This window comes from Cydia pomonella, chromosome 24, assembly GCF_033807575.1.
Source record: "Cydia pomonella isolate Wapato2018A chromosome 24, ilCydPomo1, whole genome shotgun sequence".
Classification (NCBI taxonomy): domain Eukaryota; kingdom Metazoa; phylum Arthropoda; class Insecta; order Lepidoptera; family Tortricidae; genus Cydia; species Cydia pomonella.
In genome coordinates this window covers 11,041,264-11,059,248 of record NC_084726.1, presented here as the reverse complement: position 1 = coordinate 11,059,248, position 17,985 = coordinate 11,041,264, and the positions used below count along the sequence as shown (strand labels likewise).

Below are 17,985 nucleotides of genomic sequence, written 5' to 3'. Positions count from 1 at the left end.
GGCAATTGGAGCCCTTTTACCAGCTTTTATTAGCCCGTTCATGAGGGCGTCAGCGTAGACGTGGGCCCCGAATAGCAGGTCTATGGGGCGCGACACGTCGAAGTCAGGGTCCGCTAGTTTTAAGTTTTGTATGTGCGGCCAGTCTGCTTTCTTGAATGTGGAGTTAGGTAAGTTCCTAGTTATTTTGCGGACGATAAATGCTTTTGTTTGAAATGTATAATCGGAATGCAAGGACTTGCCCTTAAGCTCTGCTTTTCCTTTGCAGGTTAAGGTCCCGATTCCAGTTATAGTCCCATTTAGCTTCTTCCTGGGTAGGTTTAGTAATTGTGCGGCATTTTCAGTTATGAGATTTAGCTGAGAGCCTTGATCTAGTAATGCGCGTAGTGTTGTAAATGTCCCGTTGCTTGCTTGAAGTTGAAGCTGAACCGTAGTTAGCAGGACTTCTACCTCATTTGTTGCTATATGATGGCTCGTTGGTTGTTGAGTGGAAGTTGATGGCTTTGGCCCGAATGGAAATTTTGTATGTTTAGAAGTTATTTGTTTCTTCATGTTATTATTGTGCAATAATGAATGATGTTTCATGTTACATTCCTTGCACGTATTTTGAGATCTGCATTCCCTGTCCCTGTGATCGGACAAACAGTTTTTGCAGACCTTTAGTTTCGCAACCATGCTGTTGCGTTGCGGTATATCCAGGTCAACAAACTTCTGACATTGTCTCAGCGAGTGCCCCCCTTCGCAAAGTGGACATTGACCGTGTGTTGCATGGTATGTTTTGAAGTTATTCTTGAAATAGTTAAAGTTATTGTAGTTAGGCTTCTTGGTTTGATATTCCTTAGTGAAGGGTTTCACGGATGCTTGCTTCTGTTGGGTGATGACATCCTTTTTAGCGCGTTTCATGGTTTCATAAGCCATGAATTTGCTCTCTAGAAAGTAGAGAAAGTCATGTAACACCGGAACTTCCCTGTGGTCTTGGAGGTCCCGTACGTAGTCGCTGTGTGTGGATGCGTCCAATTTCAAAGTCATCAAATGAACGATAATAGGATCCCACGTTGTGGTATCTAAGCCGATATTTGTTAGTCCACTTAAGCATTCGGTTATGACGTCATGCATTTTCTTCAGGTTGTAGGCATCTGGTTGTTGAATGGTAGGCAAATTCAGCATGGTGTTCATAAAGGAAGTAAATTGAAGACGCCGATTGTCATAACGCTGATTTAAAATGTCCCAGCATGAGTTGTAGTTGTCTGCGTTAATTGTGAGATGCTGGACCAATCTTTCTGCTTCTCCACGAAGTTTAGTTTTGAGATGCTGCATCTTCTGTGCCTTGTTGATTGTTGGATTGTTGTGGACGGTTTCTACGAAAAGATCTTTGAACGAAATCCATTGGTTGTAGTTTCCCGAGAATTCGGGTATCGAAATGCGAGGTGCCGATTTTTGATAATGTGACGTTGTCCATATCTTGCTGTTGAGATCCTTTCGCATGGAATCGTACCTGTTTTCTATGTCGGTGAATATATTGTAGTAAGTTTCATGAGCGCCTTTGAGTAAGCCATCTATCTCCCAGTGTTGTTTGTCTATGTCCGTCCATTTTGATTTTAGGATATTAAGATTATCTTCTAATTCCCATTTTTCATTGTTAGGTGCAATGGCAATTTTTGACATCGCTCGGTCGATTGCCTTGAAGTTGCATTCTTGTTTGCTTAACAGTTGAATGACGTCACTGGTTCCGGTTTCCGTTTCTTCCAGACGCTCTGTAAGGTCGAATTGTACTGAACTCTTCGCTTCAGTTAGCTTGTGAATCAAGTTTAGCATATCCGCCTTAGTAACGTCGTACATGTTTTTTGTTTTTGTGTGGATGTCTTCCTGAAAGTAGGTGATGTTTTTGTCCTCGATTTCTGTTTCGAGGACCCCATGTTGGCTCTCGAACTTATCCCATAAGGCGTCGAGATTGGCCAGCCGTTTGTTTAAATAGTCGCGAGTTTTCCTGTCCGCTGAGTCTTTCTTGTAGTTGGCGCACAGGGACTTGATGCTTTCAAAGCAGGCTTGTTGCTGCAGGAGTTTGCTCATGATGAGTTGAAGGCTAAGCTGTCGCTTGAAGTTAGTTGTTATGTCCAATCACCGCCGGGTTTCTTGTTACCGTGACAGGCGATAGGATAGCCAATTGTTAAGCTGATGTTCTCAGTAGTTTACCGAGTATGAGTGAGCTGACGAGTTTGATCGATGTGATTGAGCTTGCACCCCGTCTGTTGTAGTTGTAGGTTCCGGAGCGCAGCGTGGGTGGAGTATTACCTCTGGTTCAGCCCGATGTCCGTGCTCACAGCTCACAGGCAATCAGTGCTTTTAGCACGATATATGTGCCTTCTCAATTTACTGGTGAGACCCGCTTGTGGGAGGCCAGTAAACCGATTCACTATCGTAATAAGCAACAAAACACTAAATACCTTTTGTGAGCAGCGAAGGACCCGGAGAGGTTCGAAGGACCATAAAATGTAGGGGCCGTTAGCCCTTACACTTGCTTGATGCGACTGGTAGCGCTGGTGGCGGAGGTAGAATAATACACTGAAGGTTGGATGGTTACTGAACGATTTATTGAGGAAAACCAGGGTTTATATAGTGGCTGTCTACGTGCATGGCATTTAGGTGACATTTAACAATATTAAATATAATTATAATTTCTTAGATGATTCATACCCTTGACATTTCTATTGTGCGTTAATTAATCTATTTTCTATTTTCTTAATGTCACATGACGTATGCATCACGTAGGGCTTACGCTATAGTTTATCGCAACGTAAGCATGTACAGTAATGAGACTGTACATAAGCTAACACAGTTTTGTTGCCGCATTGGACAAGTACTGTAGAGTTGTTCAGGTACTGACAGTGACCTTCTAATACCCTTTGAACAGCAAGCATCTCTTTCTGATTGGAATGCAGCATTTGCTCCGATTTTGTCCAAAATCCAGTCAGGGCTAGATCGTCGAATTGGGCACCCCAGGCCAGGTCTGACGCATCTGTTGTTAAGAAGTGCGATGATGGGGGCCGGTGGATTGGCGAAGGCGTGCGACAATGATGCAACCACCACATCCAGTCCTCCTTTACCCGGTCAGGAATGGCATAAGTCTGACTTGAAAATCGTGGTAAGGAGTTGAGAAGGCTAAGTAGGGCTCGGTCGTTCAACCTCCCCTTCGGAACCGTAAAACTTGCGAAGTTTAGAAGTCCCACTAACCTCCCTAAATTTTTACGGTTGGTTTTCGCAGCGGAAAGCATTTGTTGAATTTTGCCTAACAAAATAGGGATCTTTTCCTCTGGAAGTCGTTTCTGGTTTCCCCAGGCATCCCACCAGACGCCTAAGTATACCAGTGCTTATTGGGGAGTCAATTGAGATTTTTCTAATTTCTAGTGTTTCTAAATCCTTTATGACCACCTTGATATGCCTGGCAAGTATATTCTTGTCTTGGTGAGCAATAAGGAAATCGTCGAGGTATACTATTATCCTTATATTCATGTCCCTTAGAACCTGCGCTATCCAATTGGTAAGGTCGCAAAGGTTTTCGGCGCAGTGCTGAGCCCGAACGGTAAGCAGGTCATCTGCATGAGCTCTTGGCCGTAGATAAGGCGTAGAAATCGCCTGTGTGGTGGGCTTATCGGCAGATGGAAGTACGCCTGGGACAAGTCTACCTTGCATAACCAGTCTTTCGGCTGAATGAAAATTTGGCACGCGGTGCACGTTTATCAATCCAAAATTTTCGGTCATTACATACCGGTTTAAAGCCTTCAAATTGAAAATAGGCCGGGGCGAGCCGTCGCTTTTGGGCACTATAAACATCGTTGATATGAAACTGGGAGACGGATCCACTACCTCTAGCACACCTTGTTCCTTCATTTGATTGATGATCTGCGTCATCTCGTCTGACTGCGGGCATTTGAGGTTGTTGCCGCAACAGTTTGGGTAAACCAGAGGTGGCTTCTGTAGGAAGGGTATGCGATACCCCTTTAACATCCGTAACACGGGATCCAGTGCGTTCGTGTTCTCCCATATGTTGTAAAACTGTGCCAGCTGGCCTGCCCTCAACCTCATGTCAATATTTACCTCTCTTATTGTACCTGTACCCCGCGGGGGAAGCTCTTTGTTTTCGAGCGATTCTGGGCTGATGTTGGGGCCTTTGCTGGTATTGTCTCGACCGACGTCCCCGAAAGGATCCACTGGACCCTTTCTTAAATGCACTGTTACATCCTTGCGAAGGATAGTTATGATTGTAATTACCCCTCTGGGGAAGATATGGCTGCGCGGCAGCATTTTCTTGGCAAGCATAAGCCTTACACGTAAAAGTGGTGCTTGCATGTGGATGATTGCAGTAGCCCTGCGAGGGCACTTTATGAGGCACTGCTCCCTGCGAGGGAGCGCCTGTAGTGGCCTTAAACTCATCTGCTTGCGAAACAGTGGTCTTTTTGAGAGGCCAGAAACACTTACGAGCTCCACCATAGCGCTCAATCTTAGCGGTGAATGCTTCGGTGTTGAAAAGCAACGAACTAGATGGTGGTATCTTGCGTATAGCCACCTTAAGCAAAGGCTCCTTGATATGCTTCGTGATACTATTTGGTATCATTTTATCACCTCGGCTCTGTGTCCACAAACCAGTTGTAACATGTCTTCGGATACTTTGAAGAGGTCGCCGCCCAAAAGGACGCTACTAACCTTGTCACGAAAGCTTTCGTACGAAAACTGTCCACCTGACTTAGTATAATCAAGTATTTCTGCCACTGCAGCGTGCAGGGCTTCTTCTTGTTTTATCAAACAAAACGTAAGGGCGCCATACGCTTTGTCAGAATGCACCAAATTAGGATATGTGTCACACTGTTTAACCTCTTCGTTAACCTCCAAATCAGTATAACCCGGAGAGTCCGGAGACCTACTATAGATTTTCTGAGTTTCGGAATAGCGAATGTCATTCCAGCCCTTACTATCGAAGCGTTGCACCTCACACAAAAGTTTTATTTGCTGTTCTGTAGCTTCAAGAATTGTTGGTTCCTTTAATATGGTTCCGAGGCCCAAAACAAAAGGTTTGGATGGGCCTGGCTGAGGTTCCGCTTCGGTATAAAGTTCTCGACTGACATTTTCCGAAACTATGGATATGCATCACAATCATCGTCACAAGTGTAATAGTTATCAGGATTAACAAGTGCTCGCAGCTCGTTTACTTGTTTAGTTAATGTATGGAGCCTGCGACGGGACTTTTGTCTGCCCCCCCTCTTCTTGCTGCGATAACGGCACTTGCGTTTCGAATCTGACCTTGAAGAGTCTGAGGAGTTCCTCTAGTTAGAGCAGCCACTATCACTACTGCTTGACTCACTAGATACATTCTACACATCCATAATTCTACAATACAAAACAACAATAAGAATCGAACGGCAAAAACCGTTTAAATAATTATAATTTTTCAACAAATTTGAGGGGTAGATTCGAAAGTCTTTGTGCAATGGAATAGAAACAAAATAAATAGCTACTCGAAGATTACTTACGTGAATAAGTTTTCACAAATAGGTAACCTTTTACTAGATACTCGCAGGTAATGAACACGGAACTATAAACTTAGATATTATGCTTGTACTTGAAGCGAGCAATAATTTTAAATAACGGATTTAACCAAAGTCGTACTTTTTGTTAACACGACCTATCGCGGCGGGAAACGAGACGCCAATGACGAGCCATTCTGGGATTTCGTTTAAGTAAAACTCATCCCCACTGCCAGGTGGTGGTCCACTAATGGTGGGGGAAAAAGAGTGAAATATAGCCATACGTTAGAAAGAGATAGCAATACAATGGCGGGAAACGATGTGCCTCTCTCAATTAATAAGCTTCGAATAACGGTCAAGTCAAATTAATATATAGTTATAATTTGAGAAATCTTCGAAGTACCCACTCTCAAGGTTTCCTTAAGATTTGAGGGGAAATGTGCAAACTGTTGTTACCCTATACATAAATTTACAGTGAAATAGAATTTGTATCAAATAAACCATAAATCAATTTCAACAGACATTGTACATTAATATTACAATTGAAATTAATTTCAGCTGTCTGTGAGTATTGCTCATTTTATTTTTAAATATAATTAGAATTACCATCAATTTTTACCATCAAATATATTCTCTACATCAAGTTATTTTATTATTAATTTCACAGCACATGAGTATATTATATATACCAAGGCATTGCATAACTACAAAATAAATGAAAATATAAAGAATCTTCTTCTTCCTCGCGTTGTCCCGACATTTTGCCACGGCTCAAGGGAGCCTGGGGTCCGCTTGACAACTAATCCCAAGATTTGGCGTAGGCACTAGTTTTTACGAAAGCGACAGCCATCTGACCTCCCAACCCAGAGGGTAAACTAGGCCTTGTTGGGATTAGTCCGGTTTCCTCACGATGTTTTCCTTCACCGAAAAGCGACTGGTAAATATCAAATAATATTTCGTACATAAGTTCCGAAAAACTCATTGGTACGAGCCGGGTTTGAAAATATGAAGAATATTTACACAAAAAAACACACAGACACAAAGCGACGTCGCGTAGATCTACATATTTATTTTGCGTCGTTTGATCGTCGTAGAATTGAAATGATTGAAATAAAATCAATTATTATGTTATATTGAAAAATGTATTTTACAGTACATATGGGGCTACTTTATAGCACTACTGCGAGAAGTAGCATATTACGTTACTGTGTCGAACATTTAAAGGGCCATATGTACTGTAAAACGTTGTACGATACATGTGCGAATAGGTAATTCGCAACTCGTGTCGATTTAAAACACTCCCTTCGGTCGTGTTTTAATTTATCGCCACTCGTTTCGAATTTCCTATTTTTCGCACTTGTATCGTAATGTACTATTTTAATACAGTTGCTCAAAAAGTGCTATTTTACCTAGCTGTTTAGAGTGCGGAAAGTTGGATTTCGCGAACTAGTGCTTTTTACTTTTCCACGTGTTCCAATTCACGACTACTTATTGATGAGTGTTAATGTTAGTTTCCTTTAAAAGCCGTAATCAACATAAAAACCTGCTGTTAATGTAAAAATAATAAATTTAAGCATATTTCATATATTCTTACTTACCTCTTCATCATTATAACACGTTTATTTTTTAATATTGAATATTGAAAAACCGTTCTTAATAAGTTGTCTGAATGGAACGGAATAGCTGCCGAAACGTCTGTCAAAGCAGAGGCGTTTTTTCTCACCGCAAGAATGTTTCAAGTTTCTAAAGGCAACATACGATATTGTTTTCATACAATTTAAATATACGATACACAAATAATCGTAAATAACGATACTTATGTAATAATAATATAATATTTTATATTTACAATTGTTTCTGTCTTATAGTACATGCATAAAAAAGTACTTGTTGTTTTTCTTATTTTTTCGCAACTGTATTAAAAAAACGTCGTTCGTTACACGTGCGGAAATGTCATCATACTTTCCGCACTAGCATCGAAATGTACTATTTTTTAGTTGATTTGGTTTTGAGCGCCTGTAATGTGCTGAGCTGAGCTGAGACCAAATGTAGGCCTCAACTGATCGCCTTCTCAAAGATGTGTAAAGTAATGATGTTTTATACGCACTTTCAGGTGGTAAGTCATTATTTAAAGATTTACTTTAAATAATGTTTTTAAAATATATTAGGAAAAAAATTAATGAAAAGATAAAACCACAAAAGTTAAGAAAATTTGCGTTTAGGGAAGACCGAGGTGAGTTAAAATAGAGGTTAGTTGAAACAACGTCACTTTTGCGGTATTTATAATCGTCTCGAAGCAAGGACACATATTGAGGGACCAATAGAGTAGAACGCGGTAAAACATCGTTTTCCACAACTCCAAGTTACAGGGTGCGTAGCCAACATGCCAATCGTTTACGCACCGTAGCGAATGAAACGCAACTTTACTGTCACTTTCGCACTAACATGGAATTGTGATAAAACAAATTTATAATTTGAACTGTTGCTTTCTTTCTTAGACGTTCTTTTTTCAGTACACGTTCCAATACTTAGCCTAATATATTTTTATTATTTATTAACTGATAGAGAGACACAAAGCGTTTCGTTATCCTGGCGCAAACGATTGTCACCTTGGCTATACAAGACACCCAGTTCTCTCAAAACTGGCGTTGTTTCAACCTACCCCTGTTTTAACTCACCTTGGTCTCCTAATATTTAACTCATTTCTGCATACAATTTTAGCACATCGGCAAGGCAACAGCTGAAGATGTAAGTATTTATTCGCACTAACCTCAGTAATACACTAATGTTATATTACATTTATTTGACGGTCTATATAGTATAAAGATATACGGCCCAATTCGAAGAATGATTAAGACACGTTTAAGTTCTTGGAAAGATCTTTAAAAGAACGATAACTAAACGACATGTCAAAATTGACGTTTATTTCGATTCTGCTGTGATCCCAATAAGATCTATCTACGATATTTCTAACGTCAAAGTGACATTGGTTGCCCGAATCGAGCTGCTTCTATCAAATACGACATGCAAACGATAACTAAATGAGAACTTATCTAAACCAGAACTTGTCGTTATCGTATCTCATTCTTCGAATCGGGCCGAAAGTAACCATGTTCTAACCCATTCAGTGCTAATCATGAGACGTTGTCGGTGGCACTACTTTTGCCAATCCAACTCTACCAAGAAGCCTAGCAGACCCTTGATGTTGCCGACGACTTCTGGAAGAGACCCCGGCGAATCGAGGTGTTGTGCCCGGTATTCTGCCATTCGAGAATGATGTGGGCGGCTGTCTCTTCTGCCTCCATGCACGCCCTGCAGAGGGGGCTATCTGTAACACGTAAAGTTAACAGGTGTTTGTTTAGTGGGGCGTAGCCAGTTATGGCCCCAGTCCGAAGCCGGAGCTGTGGCCTTTTCAGCTGTCTCAGCCTCCTTGACAAACCGGGGTTGATGTTTGGGAGGGCTTCTTTGGCCTGCCTGCACGTGCCTAGGTTAGGCCAGTACTGCTGGTGTTTTACCTCGTTGTTCTGTCACAGCATGTTCCGGAGACAAAAGAACAACCCAACTCTGGTAACCGTCTAAGAGTGCATCGTTCTTACGGTAGATGTCGCTAGGGTCCACTAGACCCATATGGTGGAAAAATTTGTTGCCTATGGATGAGCTCTTGGTGGCTCAGATGGCAGTGCGCTGGAGTATCGACCCAGAGGCCGTGAGCTTAAACTCACCCAAGACAGTAATTTATTCTAAGCTTAATACTCTTAGCATCGTTCGCAGACGTTTCTGCTTGTTAAAAATTAATTAAGTTATATCAGAGGTCACTAAATTTCTGAAAGTTTAAGAAATCTAATGACTACTTTTACTTTTTTCTGTTTAAATATAAAAAAAAAAAAAGTGGACATATTCTAGGGCTATAATAAGGCCTTGTTGTTTTTTTATAATTAAGTAAAATAATTATTTTAGGGTGGAAGACTACAAATCATCGTCGAAAAACTAAGTGAACTGAGTAAAAAAGTTAATGTAAGTATTTTTTAATATTGTAAAATAAAAACAATACCGTTTTTTTATTCTTCAAGTGTCTTTTATATTCAAAATCTATTGATTATCAATTAACATTTCATACCTGTGTAGTATTCAAAAATGTGGATTCTAACCTGGGTTGTAATGTGTAAATGTATGTAGAAAAAACCGTTCTCTAAAAATGACATCAGCAAAGCGGATGTCATTCCAGATCTGGAGCAGAGCCTAACTGGGGAAGTATCTTACTGAAAACCGCAGCTAAATAACACTAGACCCTACTCATAGTGTTGTGTTCCTGCCGGTGAGTAAGGTTGCCAGAGATCAACGAGGGTGCGGAGTGTTAAGAGTATAATTTCTATAGTATATCTCTATCTATCTTTTTCTGAATATACCAAAATCCAGCCAAGTGCGAGTTGGAATCGCGTACGAAGGGTTCCATACTATTACGTAAAAAACGGCAAAAAAAAACACGTTTGTTTAATGGGAGCCCCACTGAAATATTTATTTTCATCTGTTTTTAGTATGTCTTGTCTTGTCTTGTGTTGTGAAATGGCACGTTAAATCTCACTAGATTATAGGTATGTTATCTATGCTCATACTTCTACTTAACGTATTACTCAATTTTTAGTGTACCTATTTAGTTTAAGATTATTTTAGAGCGCACCGCCAACAAACTGTTTGACAGTTTGGCGAAAAATTAGATTAAGGTACTTAAAATATTGTATTTGTTTGTTAAATAATAAAAAAAAAGCAACAGAAATACATCATCTGTGAAAATTTCAACTGTCTAGACAACTGTACGGTTCATGAGATACAGCCTAGTGACAGACAGAGAGACAGACAGACGGACAGTGGATTCTTAGTAATTTGGGTACGAAACCCTAAAAATTTGTAGAATCTTTTAAATCTCTATTCCAAAAAAAACATTTAATCTTATTTTTGCTTAATTTTATTTTATATTTGTATTTTTTAACTAAAAACTTCTTTAGCGGCGCTGACACTTTTTGTGATGGGGAAAAAATGTTAAACTCGCGACAGGTCACGTGACCGACAGATTGAAAATTCGTAAGACGGACACGTGACCTGATCGAAAAATTGTTACAATGTCATTGAAGCCAGTAGAACGCAATAAATGAATATTGTATTTTACCACATAAATGATACTACTTTTATACTGATAATTAAAGCAATTTGTGGATAATTATTCCCTATTCCAAAATATCAAAAATGCACTACGTTAATATTCAAGTTTTCACTTCTGCCGGCACTCCTGGAGTGCAACCCTTTGTTTTTATTAGTGAAAAACTCTTGCGGGCTTACAGGTGACCCCAAAACGCTCACAAGAAAATACAAAGTCAATCTAAATAAATTAAATAACACAATTATACAAATTAAAATTAAATTACGTCAAATTACAATTCGATAAAAATTAAGTTACAATTAAATTTGATTATGTCAAATTACAGGTGAATAAATATTAAGTTACAATTAAATTAGGTATAGGTAATATAAACACTAAATTAAAAATAAATTAAAATAAATGTCAATTTCACAAAGAAAGCACACAATTATTTATTTACAATGAACGGAATAATAGATCTGAAAATTGAACTATTTTTGCTTTTAATAGGGAGCGTGCATGAACTGTAGGAGGCAGCACAGGAGCCGTCAGATTTTTGGCGCGAGGCTTAAATGTGATGTTTATTGTTTCGATGTAGCCCACAAGATGGCAGAACCTACTACGCATAAGAAAACACGTTACGTGTAAATATACATGTTTATGGTTCCGATTCAGGCCACAAGATGGCAGACCCTCCAAGGCGCACGAACCCCATAGTGCCATGTTATTGGCAAATACATCAGCGTCCTGGATCTGGGAAATAAACTGATGGATCAGTGTGACGGCTCTTGGGGGCCGATTTTTGAATTTCGACCACTCGATTTCGTGTATTTTCTTAAATAATATCTCCACTACTAGGCATTTAAATTCCACTCCACTCGATTCCCTATTTCTATCGCTCATATTAAAAAAAATAGCATTTCGCCGTTTTCCATAGATTTACGAGTGACGAAATCGAGCGCTCGAAATTCAAAAATCGGTCCCCTCGTAGTAGCTGCATTTATAAAATTATTTACAATTCGGTTGTAATAATTTACAGAGTGACAACCTAAGCGACGATGAAAAAAAAGTAAGTTCATTGACTTTCACCCGCCTGTGCCTATCTATGCAATAATATCATGTTACACCGTGTATATTTATTATGTATATTTTTATTGTAAAACAAAATATAAAATCGATTTTCATGACGTATTTAAATTAAGAAAAATGGATACAACAACAAAAAAATGTACCCAGCCAATTTGTTTTTCTCTACTTACCCTTTTTCGAAATAATTACAACTAGTTATAAAAAAAAAAGTAAAACTGATTTGTTTATTTACATATTTTGCAGCTGGTACGTATTACTTACCTATTATTTATTTAAAAACTGACAAACGTATATATATATATATATATATATATATATATATATATATATTTTTTTTTTTTTTTGCTTGTGGCCTAGCGGTAAGAGCGTGCGACTTGCAAACCGGAAGGCGCGGGTTCAAACCCAGGGTCGTACCAATGAGTTTTTCGGAAGTTACGTACGAAATATCATTTGATATTTACCAGTCGCTTTTCGGTGAAGGAAAACATCGTGAAGAAACCGGATTAATCCCAACAAGGCCTAGTTTACCCTCTGGGTTGGAAGGTCAGATGGCAATGGCTTTCGTAAAAAGTAGTGCCTACGCCAAATCTTGGGAATAGTTGTCAAGCGGACCCCAGGCTCCCATGAGCCCTGGCAAAATGCCGGGACAACGCGAGGAAGAAGAAGAGATAACAGTAGTTATAAAAATCATGTACCGTCTGTGCCCACATAAACATTACAAAATTAAAAATACATTACAAGCTATATCAACACGGGCCCTTCTTATCTCTCTCTCACACTGCGTACTCGTGAGCGAGAATGATATATGCGTGCTCAGGACCACGGATACCATGTTTAAGTATTTCAATTTGTTGTAAGTTTTAAAAAAGTACACAGTAATAGTTCCTTCAAAAATAAAATTGCGCATTTTTCGAAGCAATTTTCATATTTTAAAGCCTTTTGAATAAATTGTTGCAAGTTTTTAAATGTATTTTAGACATATGTTCGTGATTTTTTTTTTATCAAGCGAAAGTTAAAAAATCAGGATTTGTATTGCTAAAGTCCCTAGATAAAATCCTCAAGATTTCTAGTGAATTTTTTGAGAGCTGTATTGTTTTAAAACGTATTTAAAACCGACGTCGGAAAAAAAGGTAAAAAATAAATAAAATAGTTTTAAATACGTTATAAAATGTGTTCAAAAAGCGAAAGTTTTAAGAGGAAAAAATAGCTGTGCTATTCCTAACGAAAGAACGGTACTTTTTCTATGAAATTCCATTTCGGGAGAAAACGGTTTCCACTAACTAAATCTTAACATACCACTTTGATTTTGATGTCGATCGCTTCAACATAATGTATTCTAGGTTTATAGGTTTCACTTTTTTGAAAAAAAAAATCTATAAACCTAGTTTTTTATCGTGTCAATAACTTAGTAAAAAACCATGGATAATGCAAAATGTTTAGAAGTGGAAAAACATTTTCTCTTTTTGTATGAACGCGTAGATACGTGCTATACTTGCCTCTTAAATGTTACAAACTGTTTTTATCTAAAAAACCGTACAAGTGCGAGTCGGACTCGCCCACCGAGTTCCGTACTTTTTAGTATTTATTGTTATAGCTGCAATAGAAATACATCATCTGTGAAAATTTCAACTGTCTAGCTATCACGGTTCATGAGATACAGCCTAGTGACAGACGGACGAACGGACGGACAGCGGAGTCTTAGTAATAGGTTCCCGTTTTACCCTTTGGGTATAAAAGCCTAAAAAGCGGTTCCTACGATTTTTCAAAAACTCCGCTCTCTGAACCAGCGGCACCTTAATAGTCACTGTTTAACGGCACTTTACTTATTTCCTCTAGTTGAATCACGTGGTCAGTCAGGTACGTATTCGCCTTAGCTGAAAGGTATGGTTTTTTCTTATATTGTCTGATGCAGAAGTATACGCAACGAAACGACGCAATGAAATAAACAACAGTAGATTGTTGACCAAGGGAAGAAAGGAGCCCATTTCTGACGAGGTGTTTAGACGCTGACAGAATGGACTGAGAGTGCCTGTAATCCGAGTCAGAGCGGGTGTTTTTCACCCGAGTTAATCACTCTACAAAGGTGAGAGTCAGAATCGCGGGTGTACCTAAATAAAATTAAATGAAAACCATACCATATTTTTGTACCTAATTTGTACTATTTAGTACCTCGTTTAAAAAAATTTGTACCTCACGGTACGTAAAGTTATCATCAAAAAACAGGTCACCCGCCATCCTGACAGTCAGAATGGCGGGTGTACTTTATTACGCTATGTTCCCGTGGTTATTGATAAATTCTATAAAAGCCAAATTTTTGTACCTTTTTTGTACCTTCATATTCAATTATAATATGAGGCATTTTATTTGTGCTTTCCCAGTTTTACTCATTTTATATTTTGCTTGCTATTACAATTTTGCAGGCGTTATAATTTTTCAAGTTATCGATTTAATTTTTAAGAAAAAACGCTAAGGTACAATTATTTTTATTACACCAGGATTTAGTACCTTTAATGTTTAATCTGTTAAGTTCAAATAACTCAGTAAATCATGTCTTCAAAAAGGCTAGGCGCCAATTCAAAGAAATCTTCCTAAGAAAAATCATTTTTAAGACATGATTTTCTGAGCTATTAGAACTTAACAGATTAAACATTAAAGGTACTAAATCCTGGCGTAATAAAAATAATTGTACCTTAGCGTTAAAAAAGGCTAGGCGCCAATTCAAAGATATCTTCCTAAGAAAAATCATTTTTAAGACATGATTTTCTGAGTTATTTGAACTTAACAGATTAAACATTAAAGGTACTAAATCCTGGCGTAATAAAAATAATTGTACCTTAGCGTTTTTTCTTAAAAATTAAATCAATAACTTGAAAAATTATAACGCCTGCAAAATTGTAATAGCAAGCAAAATATAAAATGAGTAAAACTAGGAAAGCACAAATAAAATGACTCATATTATAATTGAATTTGAAGGTACAAAAAAGGTACAAAAATTTGGCTTTTATAGAATTTATCAATAACCACGGGAACATAGCGTAATAAAGTACACCCGCCATTCTGACTGTCAGGATGGCGGGTGACCTGTTTTTTGTTGATAACTTTACGTACCGTGAGGTACAAATTTTTTTAAACGAGGTACTAAATAGTACAAATTAGGTACAAAAATATGGTATGCTTTTCATTTGATTTTATTTAGGTACACCCGCCATTCTGACTCTCACCTACAAAGTGTTTTACAAAACATGACTTACAAGGAAAGGTACCCAACTGTCCGGTTCCGATTTGATTTATATTAGAGTAGTCTAAAATAACGGACACGTATTTTTTTTAGCTGCCCAAACTCAAGCTATTGGGAGAAATTGTCCTCCAAAGTACTAAAAAGTTACTAAATCTTCTAACTCCTATAGAAAGTGATGCTCAAGCAACTTGCTAGTTAATGGCTGGTTTGAGTATATGTTTGAGAGCAGGAAAAAATAATGAGCGCGTGTTTTGTTTTGCGCCATCGAATAAATTTACACTAGGGGTACAAAGCTCATCTAAAAGTATGGAAAACAAGAAATATAATACAGTTACGTTTATGTATATAGTTCTATATAATCTTTTTTTTGTATAAACTGTAAGGAATCGAATTGCTTCCTTCCTTTTGGAAGTTAAAAAAAAGCTTTTTTTAAACGTTCAGGACCTGTATTTTTTATCAATTCCATATTATTCTAATATTCACATTATTGTGATACATTTCACATTTTCTATCTATATTACAAGCTTTTGTTTAATTTGCCTTGTTAGTATGTATGTTATTTTGTTAGTCTCAAATCTTGGAAGTTAAATATGACCCACTTCCCGATTTCCGATTGAGCTGACATTTTGCACACATATGTAAATCGGATGACAATGCAATATTATGATGACTTGATGACATCAAGTTGATCCGATGATGGAGACAGGAGGTGGCCATGGGAACTCTGTGATAAATAAATATATGATAATGTGAAAAAAAAAACTTGTGTTTGGGTTTTTAGAATTGTCTCAAAGAGTATTAGTTGCTCGTGAAAAGAAAAGTACAGTCAGCGATAAAATCTTATATCAAAAATGAAAATTTTGCCATAAACTTAAATACTACCTATGTATATTATTAACGGCATATTGACCCAGGACGATTCATTAGACCTATTTTCGACTCCTGAACCGAGATTCTTAGCCACAGCCGGGCGCTACCTCGAGGCCATAGTCGCCCCGAGCACCATTAGCACTAATTAGATAATATGTACTTATATTTAAATTCTGACTTCTTGTTTTTGGTAGTAATTGAATATAGTTATGTTATAATTCAATTTTTATATTCCTATGTGTCGTGTCTGGTGTATACTGTAAGTGACATTATAATATATATATATATATATATACTCTTAGACCAAGGCAATACAAGTATGGCGTTTCAAATAATTGTTTTATTTTAGGGGATTCAACATGAGGCCACAAAGGCCATGTCAAAGTTACAAGGCAAACTAATGAATACACTGGTAAGTAGCACACAAACGTTTTTCAACAAAAATGCCACTTTAATTTAAGCTCCAATAGGTTACAGGGGCCCACTGATTACCATCCATATATTTATTTGTAAACATAGGTTTTCACAGATCATACAAATGTAAATAAGAAAGTATCACTATGCTTAGCCATTAGGCATACAAATATTGTCCAGATGGTGCATGCATATTTACAAACTTAATCTATAAATTATAATTTAAAAAATTAATAATATAATTTAATGTAATTTAATAATTGACATTCGTATATATACCTACTTAATTAATACTCTGAATTAGACAGGTATTCTCCAATCGAGTAGTACGCTTTCCTAACTAAGAATTTAAACAGACTCTTTTTGAATAATCCTATGTCATCTAATTTAGTAATATGGTCTGGCAGTTTGTTATAAAGTTTAGGAGCCATGCCGAAAACACTTTTGGCAAGAAAAGTTTTTATTGATCAGTCGAACGCCTTGCTATATCGGCCTGTCAGTTATTCGCGATTGTCAGGTTTTGCGAATAACTGACAAGCTGATATCGTCCAGCGAACTGGTAATCAGCGGGCCCCTTTAGACCGATTGGACTGGTGTTACAACAGGTCGCAAGTCGAAATCTTAGCCGAAGCGGAATAAAAAAAAGTCAAGTAGTATAGTTTTCAGACGTATATTCTTGATAAAAAAAAGATTATTGCCACTTAGTTCATTATTTTGTATTCCCGCTGTATATACACTATATGGAAGTACATAATATATTAACATACCTAGGAAGAGACAAATAAAGAGCTTACGGTTATGAGTAAAAATAATATAAAGAAAACGTTACAGCAGTAATATAATTATTTTGTAGTCAGACTAAATGAATGAAAATGAGAATAAAAATAATTTATTTGACACAACACACAATCTTGAAATTAACATTTTACATACTTTTGTAATTTGTTGTTCCAAAGAGGAACCACTCGGCATGTGTCGGAGCATGTGCGACGACGTCGATTTTCAGTGGCCCTACTTAGAACCTAAATCTTAAAATAGAAATAAAATACAACGTAAGAGTACTAAAAACAATGCGGAGCAGGTAGTCTTATAAATAATAGCCAGCAAAAACAGAATTAGAATTATTTAAAAACAGATGTAAACAAGAGATTACAAGAGAGAATGTGGAATTGAATTATGCAACATAAACTTTAAATCGCAATAGACACACGTGACTAGGAGGGACGTTGTAATTTCCTATTGAATTAAAAACGTGAAGCAGCGTTTCTTATTGGCGGTGGAATATTATTCCAGCATCGCGTGACATTATTAAATAAGTGACATTATGCTGTATTTTTTATATTTGCAGAGTAACGAAAACGCACCTGCTGCAGCTAAATTGGTAAGCTTTCAGTATACAAAATGGCAAAAAAAATACAGTCTGGACCATCTTGTATTTTGAATAGAAAATACATTTACATGTTTTAGACATTGATAGTCTCATATGATGATTGCAAAAAAATAAAGTGTAAGGGGCTCGAAACGTCGGTATATATATTCATTATGTACACGATATTCTCTCTCTGTTTACCATGCTTACTTTTTCTTTCATACCTACATTATTGAATTAAACTCATAAAAAAACCAAGTAAAAATTTTAATAAGTACCGTCGACTGGTTTTCAACATTGCCTATCATGCCAAACTTTGCCTGACGTGAACAAACAATGATTCTCTATCAAATAA

The 17,985-nt window shown here is 37.5% G+C and overlaps 2 long non-coding RNA genes across 2 annotated transcripts; both read left to right on the top strand.

Moving 5' to 3' along the window:
* Positions 1-8,231: 8,231 nt before the first annotated feature.
* LOC133530874 (uncharacterized) lies at positions 8,232-11,726 on the top strand. The gene is made up of 3 exons (XR_009801387.1): positions 8,232-8,264; positions 9,474-9,530; positions 11,690-11,726. It is a non-coding gene; the product is annotated as an uncharacterized LOC133530874 (long non-coding RNA).
* A 1,877-nt stretch (positions 11,727-13,603) lies between these two features.
* LOC133530931 (uncharacterized) lies at positions 13,604-16,259 on the top strand. The gene is made up of 2 exons (XR_009801408.1): positions 13,604-13,822; positions 14,969-16,259. It is a non-coding gene; the product is annotated as an uncharacterized LOC133530931 (long non-coding RNA).
* Positions 16,260-17,985: the final 1,726 nt, after the last annotated feature.